At 43.2% G+C, this 5,670-nt stretch overlaps 1 non-coding gene across 1 annotated transcript; it reads left to right on the top strand.

Moving 5' to 3' along the window:
• The first annotated feature begins 222 nt into the window (after nt 1–222).
• On the top strand, nt 223–294 carry TRNAE-UUC. Its single transcript has one exon. It is a non-coding gene; the product is annotated as a tRNA-Glu (tRNA).
• The last annotated feature ends 5,376 nt before the right edge of the window (nt 295–5,670 follow it).

Here is a 5,670-nt window from a genome sequence, read left to right as displayed (position 1 = left end):
GGCGGGGTCCCGGGGCGCGATGCTGTCCCCCACAGTGTAAGGTCTTTGTGGTGGGGCACCTTTTATAGAGAAAGCCTGGAGGGAACGGCCTTGGGGAATAATTCCTGAGAGAGGTGTTCGTCCCTCTCTTTAAAAAATACCTAAAAGAGGTCCTAGGCAGGGAAGAGCCATAGCTTTATGCAGAGAGTCCTTGTATTTCTTAAAAAGAGGCGCTCTTTAAGCTCCCTGGTGGTCTAGTGGCTAGGATTCGGCGCTTTCACCGCCGCGGCCCGGGTTCGATTCCCGGTCAGGGAAGAGAATAATCTTTCTTCCCGAGGTATAGGGTCTTTTTCTGTAATTTTCCCCTAAAATTGGCAGGAAAAGGGGGTTCACTATTGAGGATACATTCCAGGAAGCAGAACTACTAGGTGAAATGGAGTGTGAATTTCAAACTCTCAAATACATTACCCACCAACCTATAAGCACCAATTATATGCCCCTTTCCTCCCATTTGAGATTTCATTTCTCCCCCACACTCCTACGTTTAAGATTAACACTAGAAGTTATCAATCTCTTAGACATACTTCCAAACTTTCTTACCATCAACCAAACTCTTCGTAGTCAATTTCCCCATAGACTTTAATTCCACAAGAGAAAAATTGGAAAAACTGCCTAGTATTTCAGAAATCTTGAATCTGAAGTATTGCAGAAATCTTGAATTGAATCTTGAACTGTTCTGGTATTTATCTCTTCTTTCAGGTAAGATTAGTCGCAGTAAAAATGTAAGCCTGTCCTTTTTGCTTGCAGTGGTCTCACCAGTTCCAAGTTTTGTGGATATAGAGCTGTTGGTTGGACAGTTTCTTTCTTTCATTTTTTAAATTTATTTTTGAGAGACAGTAGGAGCAGGGGAGGGTCAGAGAGAGAGAGAAAGAGAGAGAGAATCTGAAGCAGGCTCCAGACTCTGAGGAGCTATCAGCACAGAGCCCAATGTAGGGCTCAAATCCACGAGGGACGGGCCAGTGGCATAATGGATAACGTGCTGGACTATGGATCAGAAGATTCAAATCCACGAACAGTGAGATCATGACCTAGGCCGAAGCCAGATGCTTACCCAGCTGAGCCACCCAGGTGCCCCTGGTTGGACAGTTTCTTTGGCACACTTCACCTATAGGAACTTTGGAAAAGCGGTGCACGGGAGGGTCCCTTAATCCATCTCTGGAAGTGTTGGCAGACATAAATGAGCACTTGGACTTGTGAAGACCCTTGGAAACAGAACATATTTTTAAAAACCAGAGAGGAGTTGTTCAATAATTTAATTTTCATTTTGAAGGCCACTTTATGTTTTAAAGGAAGATAAGAGTTACTTTATTTTTATTTACTTATTTTTTAAAGTTAATTTCTTTATTTTTAGTAATTTCTACACCTAAGTGTGGGCTCGCACTGATGACCCTGTCTCTCGTTCCTCCTGCTTTATGAGGACATTAGTGGAGGGAAATTGATTTATTGGATCAGCAATTTTTCTATATTTTTATTTCTCTGAAGGAACTTTAGTGATAATAAGTTAATAGAATAAGTTATAATAAAACAATTAATAAGATTTAATATTAAAATGACACGTCTTACATTATTCACACTGATCTAATTGGCTTTTGCTGGTCATGTATTGCACACTTGCAACCTTACCTAATGAGTTATGTTCAACCAGCTGGTAATACATACCATACACAGCTATTGACAGTTCACAAAAAGAGGTATAATGGTTGTAATCTCTTAGTGTGGCCCTGAGATGAACTAAATTTATACCGTGTTGCCACATACTTTAGAAGACTACGCTTTAATAGTAAAATGATATACCTTAGTCAGTGGTTGCCCATTTCCTGACCTAGCATGATACACAGGAGTGACCATGGTGGTGGCGGGGGGAATGACCTTTTGAAGGACTTATCTAATATATCTCTTATTGTTACTTGGAATGACATCAGAAAAGTAAAGGGAAATGTTCATGTGGAAAGGAAAATTGTCTGCTTTTCCCTCTTTCCCAACCCTTAATACCCAATGGAGGAGCAAACACTCTTCTCATTCTTCACATATTAAGATAGATACTAAGCTTCCTTTTCCAATGGTTGAGGACACACTGTATTAAGACATCATCCAAAGGGGTGTGGCTGCTGCCACCCCTTTTCTACCTGAGCATCAAAACTGTCCGCCTGGCTAGTGTCAAGGAGAGTTCCCAGCCCCACATCTATCTGTCTTTTTTCTGGCCCTCTCCTCTCAGAGGACTTGCACCATCAGATTCATTTGGGGGAAGTTTGGTTAAGGTTGTTTTGTGCTTAGAAGGAAAATCCTCTAAGACCTTGAATTGACCAGTTTCCTGGGATTCCCTCTACTGTGGCATAAACCCTACCAATAACAAATTGTGATTATATACATGTTTCAGTGTATACATATCTCCCTCAGGGACCCCCACACCCACCAGGGAACCTAGGTCATTGGCAGAATGAGATTTGGGAATTCTTTGGTCTTGTGGCCAAACACTACCAGTTAGTGCTCTAATTCCACCACTTTTGAAAGTATATCACCATATTTTAAATAGTGTTTATTTTGGAGAGTTTAGTTTGGGGGCAATGGAAAGGACTGCTTTAATGTTCTTTCCATAAAATTTTCATATTTTAACCATAACATGGATTTTTCATCAGAAAGTACAGAGGGCAGAAGACCGTGGAAGAACCATGTTTACCGTAAAACAAACAGGCCAAACTTTGTCAGGACTTTCAAGTTTAGCACACAGTGGTGGGTTCTGTATCAGAAGAGTTCTTTACTTTGTGAGAAAAAGCAGTTTGTTTTGTTATTTTCCCGTTTAGCTGCTGGAGGGATCAAGTATTGTCAGGAGGACTTATCTATACAGTCCCAAGAAACTTCACTCAGCAAGGAAGCTACTGAAAATTGGTGGGATAGGGACATCTGGGTGGCTCAGTCGCTTAAGGGTCCGACTTGGGCTCAGGTCATGATCTCCCGGTTTGTGGGTTCAAGCCCTGCCTCGGGTTCTGTGCTGACAACTCTGAGCCTAGATCCTGTTTCAGATTCTGTGTCTCCCTCTCTCTCTGTCCCTCCATTGTTTGCACTCTATCCTCTGTCTCAAAGGTGAATAAACATTTAAAAAAATATTTTTTTAATTGGTGATATATATCAGTCACTCTTGCTTACAGAGATCAGAGCCGTTGAGAGTAAAATTCTTGACTTGCCACTTGATATGCCGTTATTTATACAGTGAAACTTTGGACGTCAGTGGGGTTAGGCACTCGTGCTAAATTTTAGCCATCCACTGGTGGCGAGTGTCAGGGGAGTTTGTCCCATTAGCACTTTATTTAATACATGACAGTGCTTGGGACAGAAGAATCTCCGTTAATACTTAAAGAGCATTCATAGTATAAGCATGTAACTCCTTGATTTTCATGAGCCATTTGCACAACTATACATTGATTTGGTATGGGAACCTTACTCTTAACTTTAATTTCTTTTTCTTTTTCTTTTTCCTGGAAGTTTTACCCAAACTCTGTCTGTTGAATTTACACTCTGTTCCAGGAACACAGACCAAGGAGTTGAATACTTGCACTTTACAGGTTACAGAGCAGCCAGGAGACCATTTTATCTCCTTGACGAAGAGCTCAGGGGGAGGAAGGAGGTGTGACTTGTCTGTGAGGCCCATTGGAGCAGTGAGGAGGCTTCTTATTGCCTGAGGTCAAGGGTGAGGGGTAGAGAGGGACGGAGTGGGGGCCATGGAGGGAACGGTCCCACTACAGTAAGCATAGCTTGGATACTTGCTTTTGGTTTTAAGAGGTCATCTACTCGGCCTCAACAAACCTTTAGTAACAGCTAAAGTACCATTTAGGTGGCTGCTTTCAACCCTTCATTGTCACTGCTCAACCTCCCAATTGTCCATCAACATATGGACTGTCAAAAGGCCCTTATTCTCCTGGCTCACAACTACCACTTCAGGGAGATCATTCTGGCCTTCTCATATCCCCTAACCTGGTCCATGCACTCCCTTCTGTCTTTTCACTGAGAAAGTACTGAGACCTTCCTGGCCCTACATTGAGCACCAAATTTATCAAGTGGTCTAGCAGTCCCTAGGCAATAGTTGATCGTGTTTGTCACACTTCTGTAGAACTGAGCAGTAAGGAGAAAACGATCTTACATGAACTGAGGAAGTTATTACTTAGACATACAGCATAAGCAAGTGCAGTATGTTGTCTGCCCCCCACATCCATAATCCTATAGCCGGACACCACACTGGAGGGTTCAAGTGACAAGAAAACATGAGTGGTGGCTTACTCTGTTGTGACCGAGCCATCCATATTGCTTCCAAGCAGTTTTGTAGCTTGTAGTTGCACCCTACAGGGGTGGAGGCACGGTGGAAATTTCCAGGTCTCACCAGAACCAGGGAGACAGGGGAAACTGCCTGCTTGTAGTTTGCCTCAAGAGAGGCAGCCTACCACAGGAGTGGGAAAGAGCCATCCGATGACACCTCACAAGACTGCCCATCTTCCCATGTTCCGAGGGAGTATTCAGCCAATTTGGGTCAAAAAACAGTTGAACCTTGCCTCTGTGGCCCGTGCGGAGAAGTGCAAGGTCACCAGAATGCCACAGAAGAGCCATGCTCCTGTACCTTGAACATTGAAAAGGAGGTTGGCTGGTAGGATGCTATAATTTGCACTTCTTTACAGACATTTCTTGAAAATGCTGCTCTACTATTCCCTGGCTTTCTGGAAATGTTAGTGCTCATCTAATTTTGTTGCTTTTGTAACTTATTTCATAGTTTTGCCTGGAGAACCTGAGGCTGTCTTCTTTATCTTACGAGTCTAATAGGTTTACCATGGTGTCGTTTTGAAGTTGATCATCTGTCACCAATCCCTGGTACCTGACAACAAGCCCTTTCTGTGTGCCTCATCACAGAAGCAATGCGTCATTTTCCTTTTTATAATAAAACCAAGTCTCCTGGGCCTGACTCCTATTTAGAGAAAATTTTAAAAACAAGAAATTAGGTATCACATTACAATGTTTATTGAACAAATACAAAGATTCTCAGACTAGTTAAAGCAAAATCACTCTGATGATTTCAACACAGTATTGCCAAGAAAGGACTTAAAAAAAAATCACCATCAGTTTACAACAAAATGTACAAAGACATAATGTCAAAATAAGGAAGCCCTTGAACGTGAATAAATTTATTATTAAAAAGTGAAATGTCACTCTTTTGAAAATAGATTTTAAAAACTTAAATTTTAAACTATTCTTAGATGGAAATTAATCACCTGCAGTCTCCAACGCAGTCACGCATTTGGTACCCTCAAATCCGAATCCTTTCAAAGGAGTGTCCAAGAGGCAGAAAACAAACCCGGATCAACAGTTCCCAGAGCTTTTAGTTATTTTCTTTACCCTTACTAAAAATCTACTTCTGGGGCTAACCGCTGTTGAGGCGCATTGCCAGGCCTCCCGCGGGACGAGCGCAGGCGGCGGCCGCTGACGACGGGGACCTACGCGTTTGCGGGTGTCCGGCCGCGCCAGGCAGCTCTCCTCCGGGCCGCGCGGGTTCCTCCCCACCAGCCTCCGCCGTTATTCGGGTTCAGGGGTGTCTGCCGGGCCCCGCGGCTGCTCTCCTCCCGGGACTCACGTCTCCATCCTCGCTCCGTG

The sequence above is a fragment of the Suricata suricatta genome, chromosome 8 (assembly GCF_006229205.1).
Source record: "Suricata suricatta isolate VVHF042 chromosome 8, meerkat_22Aug2017_6uvM2_HiC, whole genome shotgun sequence".
Taxonomy (NCBI): Eukaryota; Metazoa; Chordata; class Mammalia; order Carnivora; family Herpestidae; genus Suricata; species Suricata suricatta.
The sequence above is the reverse complement of the archived record's forward strand: the minus strand, read 5'-3'. Positions and strand labels throughout refer to the sequence as shown.